The sequence below is a fragment of the Mytilus edulis genome, chromosome 2 (genome assembly GCF_963676685.1).
Source record: "Mytilus edulis chromosome 2, xbMytEdul2.2, whole genome shotgun sequence".
Taxonomy (NCBI): domain Eukaryota; kingdom Metazoa; phylum Mollusca; class Bivalvia; order Mytilida; family Mytilidae; genus Mytilus; species Mytilus edulis.
The window spans coordinates 79,227,969-79,248,066 of NC_092345.1; the positions used below are offsets into that span (position 1 = coordinate 79,227,969).

The 20,098-nt window shown below is 31.7% G+C and overlaps 1 protein-coding gene and 1 pseudogene across 1 annotated transcript in view; one reads left to right on the forward strand and one right to left on the reverse strand.

Annotated features, from left to right (window-relative positions):
* LOC139513064 (argininosuccinate synthase-like) overlaps window positions 1-20,098 on the reverse strand; it is a 70,220-nt gene that overhangs the window by 2,131 nt on the left and 47,991 nt on the right. The window lies entirely within an intron of this gene.
* Window positions 3,544-19,713, forward strand: LOC139513061 (nose resistant to fluoxetine protein 6-like; annotated as a pseudogene).

The following is a 20,098-nucleotide window of genomic DNA, read 5'->3' on the forward strand; positions in this document are numbered from 1 at the left end:
TTCCTAGACAAATATTGAAACAGTAAACAATGAAGACAACCGACTGTCTTTATGAATATGTTAGGCTATATTCCTTGTTTTGTGTATTTCATTCAAAGGAATTAAACATAGAAATTTTGTTAAATATGCTGACTTTTTCAATATTTGTTTGACTATTACAACTATATATCTAAAGACTGAAACAATTAACACAGGTTATTTTGTAGTCATCCGATTAATTAAATCGATATAGTTTATTGAATGCATTCATTAACTTAATATAGTGTTGCTGTGTTACGTTCTTGTAAGTAATGTTTGCACACACTATTTGCCGTTTACATTACGTTTTCTAGGATTAATAACCATACAAATGGTTTGACCACTCGTGTTAATGTGATAAACTAAGCTCAAAGAGCCAGTCTTGATCTCATTTGCTATTGGCTGTATATTTTGTTTCTTTATATTCTATTTCTCATTTGTCGTTCCCTCAAGATGTTATGTTGTTCCCTCAAGATGCTCTGTCGTTCCCTCAATATACTATGTTGTTCCCTCATAATAATATAATTTTATTGCTATGTTGAGGGAACGAGATAACCATCTTAGGGAACAACATAGCATCTTGAGGGAACGACATATCATCTTGAGGGGAAAACATAGTATCTTGAGGGAACGACATAGTATCTTGAGGGAACGGCATAGCATCTTGAGGGAACGAGATAACTATCTTAGGGAACAACATAGCATCTTGAGGGAACGACATATCATCTTGAGGGGAAAAAAAATAGTATCTTGAGGGAGCGACATAGTATCTTGAGGGAACGACATAGCATCTTGAGGGAACGAGATAACCATCTTGAGGGAACGAGATAACTATCTTGTGGGAACGACATAGTATCTTGAGGGATTGTCTGCCTGGGATAAGAACGTCCTTATTATTTAGAATAATTCATACTTTTGCAAACAGTAATTTTTTTTTTTATAAAATGACAATATAATAGATATATATGATAAAACCAAAGTGGTGATTAACTACAGAATAAAAACGGATACATTACATAAAACAACCTAAACTATCACATAAAAATTCACAGACGAGTTAGCCAAAGCCATTAAAATAGTTTTATGTTTTTCATTTATTGTTATTTTCCTCTTCAAGTTTATGACGATGTTGGATGAAATTTACAGGGAAGTAAACATATAAGAAGCCACTTTTTACCAATAGAAACCAAATACCAATGCTAGGTGAACAGAAATACGTCATAATTGAAGGCGACATCCTGTTAAATAGCCACACAATAAAAAAAAAAAAACTAAAAAAATACAAACAAAAGTACACAAACAAAAGTATACAAAGCAAAATACATGTCACCAAAAGGAATTGTACTATTTTACCAGAATAAATAAAATAAAAAAACTTCACATTGCTCCATGACTTTGGACGTGAGGTCAAGTAAGGTCAGATGAACCCAGAATGATCAGATGCTTACCTTGCAATCATACCATACTCCACATATGATTGTCTTAAGGTTATACTATATGCGAAACAGACATTTTCATACAATTTAATTTTGATATCTAATCCATAAAATGTGATTGAGGTCAGGTGAATCAAGTCTAAATGACAGACACCTAGACGTTGCAAGAAACCCATAAACAAAATACAGTTATCATATTTCTCATAATTATTGAGCCATTTACGTGAAAAATTACCAATGCAGTCGCTGAACCATGAAAATGATGTCAAGGACAATGGACACATGAGCGACGGAAACATAAGGAACCTAATATATATAAAGTATGAAGCAACCAGGTCTCTTACCTTCTTAAATACAAAAAATTATACAAATAGCTTACGCCACAGTCGGGTTGTAATCCCTGTGTCTCGCATTTTTAAATGTTCGTCGCAGGCGAGGCAAAACAAAAAAAACATAAATTTTCGAGTGATCTGTCGGTCTAAATGTCAATTAAATGCATTCAAACTAAAATAAAAAAATGATGTTTAATTTTTTCTAGCCCTTACTCCACTAAAAAAAGAAATGAAAAGAAAAAGGAAATGACACAGAAGATACCAAGGGGTAAATACAAAACAGTCAACACCATTGTCAAGTGATAAAGTTAAACGAAGTAAACATTTTACACCGTCAGATGCGCATTTCGAAAATTATTCTGTTAAAAAGTTGGTTTTTTTCATTTAAATTTTAATTTCTAAAGAATTTTTCAACTGGATATTATTTTATTCTTCATCATTTCCAAAATTATTTAAGTGTACTTAAATGAAAAAAAAATCTTTTTTAAAACGATACGCCAGTAGCTCGACTTCGAAATTCTCGAAATAATCCAATATTTTCACTACTATCAATCACATCCAGATTTCAGATAACGGTCAACCTACCATACGAAAGTGTTGTGTGAAACAATTCTGAAAGAATCCAAAGAAATGTTTGAATGCATATCAAGTATGTTTAAAAAAAAGTTTTATTTAGAATATTATTATGTTTGGTGAGAACGCGTCTTCGATGACGAAAGATTTATAAAAACACTCTTAACCGTTACGTCCTATTTTTGTCCCAGAAGATGACCCATCTTCTTTATCTCTTTTATCACGCTATCAATATATATGACCGGTGGTTTTAGTGAAAAACGACATCTTATTAGTATAAACACTATATTTAATGCCCACTGGTTTTATAAGTACATGTATTCTGAAAATTAGTTTGCTTAATGATCTTGTTAACGAAGGCCACTTTTACTTTTTACAGAAGATAATAATAATAATGATAATATTTTTTCAGGTAAAGGCAATATATAGAAATACATAATACTACCTTCAAATATAGCAATGATTGTTACATAGGAACAACTAATGCCTTAACACAAGGGTGACCCATATAAGCAAACAGCTTATTTCAAATGAAGTCATTTTAGTCTTGATAATAAAATAAATAATTTATTAATCAATTTTACAGCAATAAATAGTATCCATGAATCCCAGCTTAACATATTCGTATAGAAATAAACTAATAAAATCTGAATCTGACATTGACCTGACTTTACTCATTATCTTTTTTTAAATCATATTTACAAATTGATTTTTGAGGATGATAGTTCTCTCAACCAATAATCGAAAGCCGCTATGACAAAGAAAATTTGCCGAAAGTTATGTCAGTTTAACAATGTTTCATGCAGTTCAAATATTGAATTCGGAAACAAGTTTGGAAAAACTTATATCAATCCGTTATGAAAGTTTGTTAAACAACAACAATTTATCAATCAACTAATTAACTTTTCATTTCATTGTCTCTTCTGTATTTTTTTTTCATGGTTTTTTAAACATAAAATTTTAAAATTAAACTAGATGAGTTTAATTAGTAGGTTAAAAATTAAGATTATATGTGCAATATATAAAATTGAACGTCTCTTTATTAACCTTCATGTCACATGTGTATGTCATCATTCATGAGAGATACATGTACACTGTCCTTTGTAACTGTGATAAACGTCAGAATGAAAATATTTACATATCAAGTTATCAGTAAATATTATGCGTAGTAAAGTTACAAATACCTCAATTTTAATCAAGTTTGTGAACACTAAGGTGATCAATCTCAAACTCAGATCTGAGGAATATTCCTAAAATGAATCTGTCAGTTTTCATTTGTTTTGTTCTTTTCACTTTTGAAGTTTATTCTTTAAATCAAAACCAGGGATATATAGATAATTTTTTACATGTGAACAAACTTTTTCAAGAACAGAAGTATAACATTAAAAAATCGCCATTGAAATATGCACAAATGGCCGAATCCATAGGCAAAGCTACAGATCTTAGAACAGTGTTCAGTCTGCGAAAAGAGTTATCAGCACAAAGTAGTGTTATGGCAGACAATGTGACAGAAATTCCAGGTCTTGTTAGCACCAGTTCAAACAAAGAACCAACCAAGCCACCTGAACCAGATATATCAGAACTTTGTAAAATTCATGCAAATGGCATTATTGAAGGAATAAATCAGCAACAATTTTGGGCACTGAGAAGTAAGTCTTTATATTCAATAAATGACTCAAAATCATGCAAACAGTTAACTAGATTAAACTAGGAACGATCGACGTTTTTAAACAAGAAAAAGAAACTCACAGATATTAAAAGATTGAAATCTCTGTTTGATACAATATTTCAAACAAGATTCAAATGCCTTGTTATCATCAGTCGAAATCTATATTAATTTTAAAGACATAAATGAGAAAATAGGCAGATCATGGACATACAAAAGGAAACATGTAAAATAAACCTAGCAAAATCATCAATCTAATTAAAAAGACAAGTTTAGGAAAATAACTAATACAGTTTCCAAGCTAAATGATCGGCCAACAAGAAAAATGACACGAAGGTTAAATATTGAGTGACATTAGGCCTCTGTATGAATTATTTGAATATAGGAACTTTTAAACACTAACATAAAAACATTGAGGACTACCCTTTCACAGGTAACTTTTAATATGAATATAGTTTCAAGTGAGCATTTTGTCAATACAAAGAAAAAAGTGTATATGAAAATATTGGGGAATTTAACTAACATGGTTATGTAATGAACTTGTCAATCGTTATAACATCAGATGCTCTCAAGTCACCAGATACATGCTAAATTTGTTATAGACCTACAATCGGGTGCCTATGATCTGTCTAATATCTTCTTGGTTTTGATATTTTAAATTTGAATCGTATGATGATAGACATATCGACGCAACTAGTCTTACTCGGTTTAGACTCCTTTTCATGTCTGTCTTTTAGTTGGACAAGTGTGACACATAAACAAAGAATTGGTACCTATACGATGTATTCATGTTCAGTATTTTAAGAGCCAAATTTCGTTCATTATGCTTTTTGACATTGAAAAGAGAAGACTTTCTATATTCCACTAGTTATGATAGAAAGACTACAATAATCATCAGTACGATTAACGAGAGTTTTTGTTTTGTTTTCAGTGTTGGACTCTGCAGGTAAACCCCCTGCTAATTTGCTGGGCGGGGGATTCAAATGGTTGGGTGACTATGAAGAATGTCTTGACATTGAAGGTCAAACAGTCGCTAATAATTTAACATATTCTTTTGGAACACAATATTGCATGGTTACCGTAGTTAACATACAAGCTTTACCACCAATACTACCTCTGGTGAGACATAACACTTGATCTTATATATTGGGGTAGTAAAGTAACAGTCAATCTCAATAACATTGCTCTTCCGGTAAGTCCGGGCATTTCATTGACATACAGTTAAAAAAAAAAAACGTACCCAAGTTACGAGACGAACGGATTTTTACCCGCCATTATGTATGTCTTCGTGACTTTTAAAATTGAGAACATAAAACAAACATACATAGTCATAGCAAAGCTAAGGTACAAAATGTCACTTGTAGTTCAAAATGTAGTGAAACAGGTAATTTAAAAATAAAGGCCAAGAGAAGAAATAAAAGGAGCGCATGACATAATACATTTTCATGGATCGGAATGATATAGACAGTTATTTTGTTCGTCTTTTTTACTTACCGCTATGGCGCTCTAACTTTTTCCGACTTTTTGATGTTGACGCTCGTATCTTCACTATTTTTCAAATTAAAAAAAAAATTATAACAAAATGCTGAGGAGCTATAATTTTTGAAACCTCAAGAAACTGCGTCTAAGGTCCTATGAATAGCAAATATTCCTTTTTAACGAAAACCGAAAAGGATGCAAATATGATTTGGTTAGCATATCTAAATTGCTATTGAATATGTTTTAGTACACACCGTTAAATATTGGAATGTGTATGCCAAACAGTTGTACAGTCAATGATACACAACGTTTAATTGATATAGGTATGTATGATTGAATTCCAATATTTGCATAAAATTTCTCAAAATAAATGCATCTTGTATATTATTGAATGTTGTAATGTTTAATCAACAGTAAAACAAATTGATAATATGAGAGTATTTTCAGTACAAGAAACATATAATGCGAACATCTTGAGATGAAGAACACAAATTCAAGCTTTGTTTCTTCACTTTTTGCTGTGCATGTACTGATTTTGTTCATCGGTAGATGCCCCATACCCCCATAGCCTTGTCTCACACCGAACAACAAGCTATAAGGAAAATTACTAGTGTAAAGCCATTCAAACGGGAAAACCAACGGTCTAATGTATAATCTATATGTATATATACTTATTTGAATTTGAAAACTATCTATTCATAAAATATTGTTTACATTGACATTGCTTTTTCATTCTATTGTACTTATAGCTGTGAAAAATGTTACAAACAACCTATTTATAGCCTACCAAGCAGAATGCCAAGAACCAGATAGACCGTATGATACTAGAGCTGTAATCGTACTGTAAGTAGTCGTGTAGTAAAATTGATATTAAACTATATATGTTTAAGATCAGAATATTACATCTTATGTATGCTTAATTGAAGAATTCCCACTTCAAAAGACCACCTTAATTTTATTAATAATTATTATATATTTCTATTAATAAGATTTAGTCGTATCCCGTAATCCTACTTTTGCTCAAATATACAAATTTGGTGTGTTTTGTTGAACGATAATAAAAACAACGATGATAAAGGGTATTTTCAAACAAATGTGTTTATTTCAACAAAAAGTACTTCTACTTATTTTTAGGGTGGTTATATCCTTCTTCATAACCATAATGACAGCTGGTACTGCATACGATATAACATTAATACAGTGGCCTAAGTGGCAACAGGCCGCAAAGCAAAAGGGACCCGATGCAATAGTTGCAGTTGAGGCAAACGAGAAAATCCCATTAATCACAGATAGTGTTCAGATAGTACAATATCAACCAGGTATGACTTACATTTGCGTCAATTATCAACCAGGTAAGGCTAACATGTGTGTCCATTATCAAACAGTTATGACTAACATTTGTATCCATTATCAACCAGTTATGACTAAAATGTATGCCAATTATCAGGTATGGCTTACATTTGTGTCATATTTCAAGTGGGTATTGTAAATTTTTGTGTCAATTATCAACCATGTTTGGCTAACGTTTGTGTTAATCATCAACCAGGTATGGCTTACATTTGTGTCCATTATCAACCAGTTATAGCTGACATTTGTGTCAATTATCAGCCAGATATGGGTATCATTTGTGTTCATTCTCGATCATGTATGGCTAACATGTGTGTCCAATATCAACCAGGAAAGGGTATTATTTGTGTCCATTATCAACCAGGTATGGGTAACATTTGTGTCTATTATCCACCAGGTGTTGGTAATATTTGTGTTCATTATCAACCAGGTATGGCTAACATATGTGTCCATTCTTAACCAGGCATGGGTAACATTTGAATCCATTATTAACCAGGTGTGGCTAACATTTGTGTCCATTATCAACCAGTTATGGGTAACATTTCTGTCAATGCTTAACCAGGCATGGCTTGCTTTTTTGTCCATTATCAACAAGGTATGACTGACATTTGTGTCTATTATCAACCAGGTATGGGTAGCTTTTGTGTTCATTCTCGATCATGTATGACTAGCATGTGTATCCATTACCAACCAGGATTGCGTAATATTTATGTCCATTATCAACCAGGTAGGGCTAACATATGTGTCTATTCTCAACCAGATATGGGTAACATTTGAATCCATTATTAACCAGGTGTGGCTAACATTTGTGTTAATTATCAAGCAGGTATGGCAAACACTTGTGTCAATTATAAACGCGGTATGGCTAACATATGTGTCTACTAGTATCTCAACGAGGCATTGGTAACATTCAAGTCAATCATTAACCAGGTTTGGCTACCATTGTACCAATTGTCAAGCAGGTATTGCTAACATTTGTGTCAATTATCAATCAGGTATGTCTAACATGATCAGGTATGGCTAACGTACTAGTCAGTTATTAACCATATATGGCTTACATTTGTGTCAATTACCTAAGGTAAGGCTAATATTAGTGCCATTTATCATGTTGTATAAAATATAAATTCATTCTTCTAGATCTAAGTTGCAGTGGGTAGATAGCATTTTGCCATAATAAATATTTTGAGTCTTTTCTTTTAAACTGTATATGTCCAAATGTAACTTTGTCTAAAAATAAAAATGTCTAGAACTAAAATGTTACTACTATTTACAATTTCAGGAATATTTGGAAAAATCCTGCTTGCATTTTCTGTATATACTAATGGTTCAAAACTTCTTAGTACGCATCAACCTGAAGGTTCATTGACAGCTATCAATGGAATCAGATTTATATCAATGACTTGGGTAATACTAGGACACTCATATATATTTGTACTTTCTGATGTTGGTAAGATTTTTTTCTTTTTTCTAAATATTGACGGGAAGTTAGAAACATAGCAATTGCTTCAATCGTTAAATACGTCGTCAAATGTATTTCCACAACTAAGATACATTTTATATACTTCAGGAAGAAGAAATATATACAAAATGTGTATGACGGCAAATTAAAACAGTTGCAACAATTATTCAAACCGGAGTTCAATTGATTCATATGTATATCACTAGCATGAAGATGTCAGCAAAATCGCAGTACAATTGGGCAAGTGTTGAAACAAAGGGCGTTGACACAGAAATAAGGTGCACACAGAAAGAATTTGGACACGATTCATGCATTCAATTCTATTTCTTCAAAAAGATGAAAATGAGAAACGTCATGCAAAAAGACCCTATTCATCTCGGTTTTAACAAAAATTTAAGTACCCTTAAAAAAGTGTGACAAAGTGTCAAAATTTTCAGTAGTTTTCATCCTTTTAACTAAATAACTGTATGAGCTACTTAAAATATGTGGACATTACCGAAAAGGATCAAAATGAGTAAAACAATGGCAAAAATCCTTCTAAATCGAATGAAAAAAGAAGTGGCAGTTCGTCGACAAAGCATGCATAAAAGCAAATAAAACACAGATCAATAACGGTTTCCGCATTTGCAGCAGTACTTTTACGCCAATTACTGTTTTTCAGCGGTATCATTTGCGCCAAATTTGTTTTCCAAATGTATCAATTGCGCCAATATTCGGAACTCATTTGCCCCAATTTACCTGTACAGATATCTATCATAAATATTAATGATTAATATATATTTATTCTTATTTTTTGCTTAAAAAGTATCATATGTTCGGATATATTTCACCATGGAGATGAGCATCTGTAGACAGTCAATGTACAGAGAGAATAAAACTTGCTGAATATATATATTTGATAAAGATATGCAAATAAAGAAGAAAATAGAAGCTTTTGCTGACTATGTTTTAGTCAAATATGTTGATGACACAGTGCTTTGTTTCCACCATGTTTATGGGCTTTATTATTATTTGGCATTATTACGAACACTTTTATGCATTTTATCCTTCAATTTTTGTGTTTTTGGACAATAAAGTGAAGTTATAAGCTAATACATACATTAAATTGGGAAGTACCTATGCTGCAGCAGTAAGAAGAAAACATGTTTCAGAAAAGGAAACATTTGCCGTGTAAACTGTCGGTTCCACGTCCGAATTAAAGAGGAGGGAAGTCATTTTTCTTCTAATTGGCGCAATTGTATGTTGGTTTTTTTTTTGGCGTAAATGACACCGTGTAATTTTAAAACATGTGGTTCAAACGTAGCATTGGAGAAAAAGTAATGGTGCATATGGATCTCTCCCTCCGAATTTGGATATTTTCTAAAAAAAAATTATACGTCATATCACAAATATTTCAAACTTTGTATGGTTTCACGGAGTTGCGGCTCAATGAAATTGGTATCGTCCTTTCGTAGTATAAATAATCCTTGCACTGATGCAGAACCACTATAAGTTAATGTTAAATAATGCCAATACTTTAATGAACAATTTAAAAATGAATCACTGTGATACAGCGATCATAGACGACGTGATCTAATTAACAAATAATGTAATCATTATTGGTTGCACTTACATTTACGAGGTTATCCTTAAAATTAAAAAAAAAGACAGAAACGTATACTATTACATGTACATAACATGATATTATAATTACATAGTGTTGACATGAACTATCATCAATATGGTCACATATATGTATAAAACTTTGAATTGTTTGAAATACTAAGGATTATCTACCCTAGGAATGTATTACATTGGCAAAACCTTTCGAGTTATGATGTTTAAATACTCTACAACTTCAGACTTAGTTTAAACATTTAACCTTTTTTTATTCTAGCATCAGTGATGGGTATTTTGTTAGGCGAACAAAAACAAACTTCCATACCTGAGATCTTTGATGAGTTTATATTGCAACATACAAGGCATCAGTAGTATACCGCTGTTCGAAAATCATAAATCGATTGTGACAAAAACAAAGTCATGTCTATGGGGTATAGCAACTAAAAACAGTTGGAAACGAGAGTTTTCTATTCTTTTTGTGTTTACTTTTAATATTTATACTGGGTATTTTCATTTACAGATAATGTCGGTACATTTCTTCCTGAAATGATGAAAAGAGTTACATTTCCTGCAGTTAGTAACGCTCTGGTATCAGTGGACACCTTTTTTGTTTTGAGGTAAACATTAAAAAAAACTAGTACAAAGTCGTGGTAAATGGAAACAGCTTTTTCCTAGTATGTTTATCAGTTTTGTTGTAAGAATTAATTTAAAACTCAATGACTGATGCACACCAAACGACAATTGAAAATTTACTTTCAATTAAAACAACTGGAAATAATTTACATCTTAAGATTGTATATAGATATTAGAAGATGTGATATGAGTGCTAATGAGATAATTTTCCATCCAAGTCACAATTTGTAAAGGTAAACCATAATAGGTCAAAGTACGGTCTTCAACACGGAGCCTTAGCACATACCGTACATCAAGCTATAAAGGGCCTAAACATAACTAGTGTAAAACCATTAAAACAGGAAAACCAACGGTCTAATTTGTATAAAAAACGAAAAACAATTTTGACAATTTTGAAAAGAAAATAAATTATTTGATGACTACAACATGATATAAAACAAATCGACTAAAAATACGTAAAACACGCAGCTCAAATGTCAATGTCTACAGTTCAGATTTATTTCCTAAAATTATTAGATTATTTAAATATTACTTACGTAATGGATGTTTTGTTTCATTTCCTATTTCTTTAGTGGCCTGTTATTGACATACCTTGTGATGAAGGAAATGGCGAAGAAACGAGGAAAACTAAACTGGGGAATGTTTTATTTCCATTGATTTTGGAGGTAAGACCTAGTTTATGATTTAGAGAGGATATGTATGTTATGTATCAATGTAACACAATAAGACTCTCAAAGACATAAAGATGTTAAAAAAAAAGAATAACACTTGTTAATCGTGTTTTGCCAGTCTTTAGAATATGAAATCAACTTTCATGTTAATCTGACCGCTCTTAAAAGTAGTCATATTCACTATTTCAGAATTTCCACCTCAATTTTTAAACAATATTTCAAACGCTTTGTCTGGTCAATTGTGATCTGTTCAATTGATTTTCAAAGATTCCAGCCAAACCTATCTTACCACTGCAATGCATTGTTCAAAATCGTTTTAATAAATATTCAATTGCATTTCATATTTTATTGAAATAAAAAACACAAAACACCACTCTGATCTGTTTAATAAATGTTCATTTCAGGCGATACAAAATTACAAAAATGACATTCGCTACTTATTTACAGCTTATTGCTTGTAGTGTTGTCAATACTTTCGTGTACCCACCATGACAAAATCGTTCATTACACAATTTTTTTTCTGTGTCGTTGTGGTGCTAGCTTATAGCGGTAAGTTCCTATCTCATTCATTCATATTTAACTGGTGTATGACTTTACTATTTTCCAGATTAACCCCTCCATACATGTTGGTATTGATGGTTTATGTTTCATTATTTCCATATACCGGTAGTGGTCCTCAATGGAAAAAAGACGGAAATGAGTATAATTACTGTAAAACGTCTTGGTACTATAATCTGTTGTACATCAATAACTTTTTTGACAAACAAGAAGATTCGGTATGTTTGACAGTTCATAGATCATTTTACTATAACATCGGGACAATGGCTCAAGTAGATAGAGTATTTAACAAGATTGTGTCTCAAGTATTCGCACTATCATTCAGTGGACCGTGAAAATGGGATCAAAATCTCTAATTTGGTATTAAAATTAGAAAGACCATATCATATGTCAACCAAGTGTCAAGTTGATTGGACTTCAAATTCATCAAAAATTAACTCGACCAAAAACTTTAACATGTAGCGGGACAGACGGACGAACGGACAAACGAACGGACGGCCGGACGGACGGACGGACGCACAGACCAGAAAACAAAATGTCCATAAATTGGGCATAAAAATCAAAATGTTACAAAGGAAGAACAGAAAATATACAGAGATAAGGAGACGCTTAGAATGTACGACCTTTATCAACTTGAGAAACCAATACCATATGATTGGTTATGAAAGCCCCGACATGAAATATAAAAAATCAACAGCCGATTCTATAACATAACAATTCACGAAAACTAAAATAAGGCCTATTAAAGAACAAGCTCCATATTTGGTACATACACATAAAGAATGTGGCGGGGTTAGACATGTTTGTGAGCGCTCAATCCTCCCCTAACCCGAAACAGTGGTGTGATAGCACACCATAACAATAAACGTTGAACTTCAGTTGCAATTTTAAATAAAACAAACTATCGGTATAAGGCATAAAACAACTAACATAAAAGCAATAGACACAAAGCACCAAAATACGAGTACTAGCAGTATCTCAAAACTAGCTTGACTAAAGTACCAATGAGTCTACTTCCAACGGATTTATTGTTTAGACGTCAAAAACAGTCTGAAGAAACGCATGACCTTGTGCAATGGCAAACTATAAGCAAACAGTATCGACAGCATTTAGTATTATGAGTTCTCATAACTGTACATATGTATAACAATATAAAAAAAGAAGATGTGGTATGATTGCCAATGAGACAACTATCCACAAAAGACCAAAATGACACAGACATTAACAACTATAGGTCACCGTACGGCCTTCAACAATGAGCAAAGCCCATACCGCATAGTCAGCTATAATAGACCCCGATAAGACAATGTAAAAAAACTCAAACGAGAAAACTGATATTATATATGTTTTAATTTTCCAAAAATGATCATTCTTGTAAGTACTATATAAACCAATATTTTAAGATTTTGCTACTGATTTAAATTGATTATATTTAAACATATTTTTATTCAACGGGTCAAATAGTTCATATGGATCGTATTTAATTGTACGGGCTTTATCAACAACATCACCATAAACATTTAGATTTAGATATCAGAGCATAAGAAAACTGTCTAATGAAACACTTATATACATAATATTACTATTCAAATTTTGTTTTCAGTGCTTTGGATGGGCTTGGTACTTAGCAAATGATATGCAGTTTTTTGTAATTAGTCCGTTAATACTACTTCCGCTGTTTTAGTAAGTATTTTAATAAACTAGATTGTTGAAGTGAAATAAGAAATTAATCAACTCAACAAAATTGCTTACAATTATGCTTTATAACATACAATATGAATCAAACTTAAGGTAACTGGGGTGTCTAAATTATAATCCATAGAATTTTTCAATAATTTGACAAAATATAGTTTATATCATGCTTTTAAAAAAAAAAAAGAAAAAAGAATTGGTCACGGGGCTTATTTTTACGCAACATGGTGTTCAAAATTAACAGGTTTGTATAGATTTTGCATGGAAAACCAAATTTTCGGCAATAAAGCGTAAACTACACCATAGAACTTTGAGATAACATATGAGAAGATAGCTGTAATAGTATGCTTTCAGTTAAGAAAAAGAAAAAATGGGGTCACTATACCAATTTCTTTCTACGTTATAAAATAGGTAAATTCCTAACACATTCTATTGTAAAAGTACCTAAATCTGAATGATCTGCCCTTGCATTTGAGTTGCCTTCCCTTATGTGGTAAAGTTGGAAAAAATTTAATCAAACAAAAGTTTTCTGTTTTTGTTGTAAAATACAACCATAAGTATGATAAACATGTAATTTTCTATATTGAAATGAAAGTTCTTACACATGAATTACCTACCACTCTAAAAATTTGCTCATTCTATTAAAGATCTAGTCCTTGTTTTCTGGTATTTCCAAATCCAAGATTGAGGAAGTCACCCTATATCTACCTTAAATGTGTTTGTGTATGTGTGTTTTTAATGCTGTTTGTTTACCACAGCTACATAAGAAATATACTATGAAGTAGTGATGCGGTCGTATATGGGAGTTAAGACTTTTAAGTGGGTATAACTTGTTAACATGAAGCTTTCCTCTCGTTTTATGCCAAGATCTTGTTGAAATATACCGCTTCCTTTTATGTCTTGAGAAGCTATGTGGTACTTTTGAAAGGTTGAATACCGTTATAGACATATGATATTGTTTTATTTTAACTTTCACCCGAAAAAAATATCCGTACTTGTAGGAATGTGAAGTAGAAATGCATTTTAAATGTCATAGTTTGAATGTAATTCAATGGTTAAACATTATTGCACAAGTCAGAAATCTGGAACTCTGAGAGAATTCATTTAGTTTTTCAATCTTCGCAAGATTTTTTTTATCTTTTAAATCTTGGAAAAAATCTTAAAAATGACAACTTTAATTGAACTTAAACGTTTGAAATTTTCAAAAACTTCAAAGAATTTGGTTAACCAACATTAGAAAAAAGTTTTATTTTTATGTAGTTTTTTCTGTAAAACTTTCAATCCTAAGTTCTTTAAAATCATTTAAGTGGGCTCGCGGGTATAAATATATATTTTTTCCAATATAGGATTTCGCTATATTTTTTTAATAAATGAACTTTATCCTTGTGTGATTTTTATTTTTAGTTTCTTGTGTATAATTCGGAGTTTAGTATGACGTCCATTATCACAGAACTAGTATACACAGTTTTAAGGGGCCAGCTGAAGGACACCTCCGGGTGCGGGAGTTTCTCGCTACATTGAAGACCCATTGGTGGCCTTCGGCTGTTGTCTGCTTTATGGTCGGGTTGTTGTCGCTTTGACACATTCCCCATTCCCTTTCTAAATTTTATTTATCATAAAAATTATACTTAATGGAAAAATGAAATAAAAAAATTTGTGTTAATGTCCTTTTTTTCCCTAATGAACTAATAGGAGAAATACAGGTGATATCGAAATAAAGAAAGAACTAAATTACAGAAATCGCTTAAATTTAACAATTATTTAGTTTATTTACAGCTTATTTGAAAACTATAATAAAAAATATAGGTCACCGATGAGTTAAAAAAGATATTTCAATTTTAATGCCAAAAAATGGCATTTTTGCACCAAAGGGAGACATCTTTAGAAACAGGACGAAAAGCGAGGCTCCGCTCCTGTTTCGTAGCGAGTACAAATACATTTGATATTTTCCGACAATGTACATATATTGTATATGTATTTAGTTTTCAACTAGCTGGATTTGCTGTACTATTAGCTTTTTTAACTGGAACATTGGTAGCAACGGGAGTTATGGCAACAACATGGAATGCTCCAATGTCAATGTTTGATGGGTAAATATAACTTAATACCATAATTCATTTTTTTTAAAGGAGAAAAATAATTAGAAAAAAAGACACTAAAACACTACAAGAAGAAAAAAAACCATGACAAGACAATGAATAAATCATGTCAGTACTGAAGGACTGACTTCTGAGCTGATGTACCCTTGGGAACTGATAGGTATCAATCTAGTGCTGTTGAAATTGAAAACAACACGTTTAATAATTTAAAGGGATGATACTTAATGTTGTTCACGGCGAGTAAAATTAATCTGGTGATACGTCGCGTTCTGTGACGTCACAATCGATAAACAGAGGCCGGTATTGTGGTATTGCAGATGGAACATTATCTTTGGTCATTTGTGTTAAAAACGATATCTTAAACGAATCTGCATTTTTGAAAATCTTGAGACTTGTATACTAATTTGAAAACCGCACTGTACGACAAATATAAAATGCACAAACACATTTGGTTAATGGCTGAATTATGTATATCCCCGTGTCCGTCATTTAATAGCATCTACGTTTGAAGCTACTTTTCATAAATGCGGACCTTAATTAATTTGTATTATTATTTCAGAGGAGATACGACTAACTGGGGGGAACTTTACATCAGGCCTTACTTCCGAATGGGATCTTACTTAGTGGGAATGTTTACTGGATATCTGCTTTATAAAACAGATTTAAAGTTGAAAATAAATAAAGTAAGTCTTCATTTAAGAATTGAATGCTTCTTTTTGTAACTTCGTTGGGGCGTAAAAGCGTTAACCGAAATACATTTTGTATGAAGCGTGGAAGCGCTTCATTTTAGAAATGTGCGCATGGGTCAACACTTTTACAATTCTATGGCGTTACAAGCATAAATACTTATAATTACATTTTTTAGTTATGATCATGAAAACACGATTTTTATCAAGTTTTTATTAAATTTATCTGTGCACTTTATTATGGGACCTCGTGTCATCATGAATGATAAATTTTAATGTGAATGTGTCATGCAGTTGATTAAGGAATAACGCGAGATTGCAGTTAGCCAATCAGAATAACGTATTATAATGAAACATACATCTAATGTAATGATATATTTGAGGGGGGGGGGGAGGTCTCATCACGATTCACGAGTTGATTTTTTCGTCAATCATGATTTACAGAAAATGTATTTCCATGATCACGAATCACGGAAATATGAGAAAAAAAATCTGTAGAAAAAAGGATCACGGAAAAAATATTAAACCCCTACTATCCTAGAAGCATCCTTCATCTAATATATCACATATTCATAAATATATAGACTTATATAATGTACTTCAATTTGCAACCAAGCATGTACTCCAACATAATTAATATGTATACAAACTGTTTCGCCTGTTAATTTGCCTCTATCGTGTGATCCTTAATCAATAGGTCATGACCAGGTCAACTAGCATATATACAGAGTCAAAGCTTTTCACTTATGTATTTTTTTTTCCGAAAATTCATTTCTGTAGTAATCTGTATACATACTATGATACATAGAATGTAATCCGTTTATTATTATTATTAATTTACTGAACAATCTCCCTGTTTGTTCAGTAAAACTAACACTACAGAGGTGACTTGTCAAATGCTGTAGACATGGTATTCATTATAACAGCAATAGTGCAATAAATCAGATTTTAGAAGAAAAAAAAAACAAAAACGGATCACGATAGCAAAAATGCGCCGATCACGAAGAAATAAAATAACCCATCAGGCCCCTCATATTTATATGATTATATATTATGTATGTAATCTATAAATTAGCTGAACCTGTTACAGGATGTTTCCGTTTCTCTTTTATCATAAAGATTTAAGTTTCGGAATCCCCTGACTATCTCAATTGATGAAAACTGATTTTAGCATTTTCATTATATGTACATGTGAACACTTTCAAAAAGAAAATAGCTGACTTGGAGTTAGATGGCATAATTATATGTCCACATGTTATGTGTATCATTGTGGGATAACAATGTGAATCCTCATTAATTGTTTTTTTTTTTTTGCGGCTGACTAGTTCATCTTCTTGTCCTTTTATCATAACGTATATCTAAACTGTTAATAACAGCTCCATATTTTCTATGTTATATATGTATATGTATTTTTAAAGGAAATGAAAAACTGAGAAGACAAGTTTGTCTTACTCTAGAATATGTAAGAAGCTTGTTATTCATTTCTGAAAGTTCAATTTAACATTCCGTATAAGAACCATCAGTATTTAAATAATATTTTCAAAACAGAATTTCTATTGAAGTGTATCTCTTTTTCAGTTTGTTAATTTATTTTGTTGGTTAGTTGCCGCTGTATTAGCATGTGCAGTTTTATACGGTATATATGATGACGTTAACGGTAATCGTCCGTCACAAGAAGTGTCGTCATTCTACATTTCGGTGCACAGAACCGTTTGGGGCGCTGCAGTCTCCTGGGTGATATTTGCATGTGCTCATGGATATGGAGGTAATAAGTTGTACAAACTTATATTTTGATTGTTTCTAGTGCAACTGTATCAAGTTTATAAGCGCTAGATTTGTTAAACATTATCATAATTTTGAAACATTCTTCACACAGTGTGATCTATCTATTATAAAAGATTATTTAAACCTGCTTTATGACATTTTTTAAATATTAATGGATGCTAAATACTTTTTATATTGTCGTTTTGGAACAAAATCTACATCGTACTTTGTATATATTTGTCCTTTTAACTATATTTTCTGTTACAAATATAGTTTAATAAATTTAAACAAAATTCATCACAAGTATTTTTTCAAATGCAGTAGTTATTATTCAATACAACTTTTCCCTTTTATAGGTTATGTGAATACAGTATTATCCTGGAAAGGTTTTATTCCACTTAGCAGACTTACATATTGTGCATACCTTGTTCATCCTCCTATTATCTATTACTACCTATTGACAAGACGAAGACTGGTTCATTTTACTGATACAGAAATTGTAAGTGGGGCAAAAACAGTGTCTGGCCAATTTGCGTTGTCATCAACATTATATTTTTGTGGTTTTTCACTTTTAAATTTCTATTGTACAATCTGTACCTATAGACGGCTATTTCAGAAGCACCCGAGAACAAGTTGTGCAATACTAATATGATCATATAGATTAGCTGGTAATGGTTTCGTAACGAACGCCGCTGAGGATGAATTTCTTGATATTTTGTGGTGCCAAATTGGTCATTTCTTTTATTATGAAAAACTTTGAAATTGCAAGACACTTGCTTACATTTTTTTCTTTTAATTTAAAAAGGCTTTAAACACGATAAATACAAAAACTCGTAAATAAAAATACCACTTGAGTAAAATTTTTTATGGATATATAAAATACATTGTGTATTTGGATAAATTAAAAACAATTCTAAATCAATTAAGCACGATATTTTTACTTGTAGATATATGAATTTTTAGGACATCTTGCCTTGTCATATGCAGCAGCATTTATAACTTCTATGGCCTTTGAGGCGCCGATGATGGGACTTGAAAAGGTGATTTTCAAGCGACAAGAAAAGAAGAAGAAATAAACGTTGGTTATGCACTGCAGAAATGATATCATTATATGTGAATCAAATAACTTTTGCTGACAATTTGTTCTATAAAAAACGCAATAGGTTTTTCATTTTCTATTTTAAAAAACGGTAATATAGTAGCTTCAGACTGAAAAGCCTAAATGGTAACTCGACAAGAGAACTTTGCATACAGATTATACAGAAAACAAAGCATAATGATATAATGTACGTTCTCAATAACAAAGGGCGTTATTCTGTTAATAGAAGACTCAGTCATTTACATTACACAAATAACCATTTCTCGAATGATTGAATTAAAAACAAATCGCAACGAATATTGAACCTTTTCATTATTTTTATGGCATGCTTGTATATAAGTATCAGGCTACATTTCGGACAATGACACAGAAAAAGAGCATAATATAATTCGTTACTTATTCATTTATTTTTTTCAGTTTTTGTTAGTTTAAGATAAGCGACGGCTATCTTGACCATTTGACTTTTTATCATTTCAATTGTTTTCTTTGTTTATTCAGATTAAACGTATACGTCAGATAATGATAATTTGAATGCAATTTAGTGTGACAAAGTGTAGTTTGGTCTTGCATATGTAAATGAATAAAAGTGTTGCAAACATGAACGAGTACAATTCAAATTTTTCGCCGAAATATCTGACTAAACCAAACTTCTTATTTCCTGGTTAGAACATATTAACATGTATACAATTTGAAGTGATACAATTGCTTTACATTAGTGAAAGAAGTTCTAATACAGGATCTGTTCTAGGGAAATGTAGTTTCGATGCAACAATGTGTATAACTGTTGGAATCTCTTCTTATTTTACCGATTGCATCTCATTCCCGATTGTAACATCGTGTCTACGTATTTAGCGATGCTTTGGAGTTAACCCAAATCCCAAAAATATTGTATGTGATCTTGTCAATGATTATTTTCCCTTGATCTATGAGGTTTAAACATCGACAAACTACTTTTGCCATGAGCTAACACTGAGCTGTCAAAGGTTG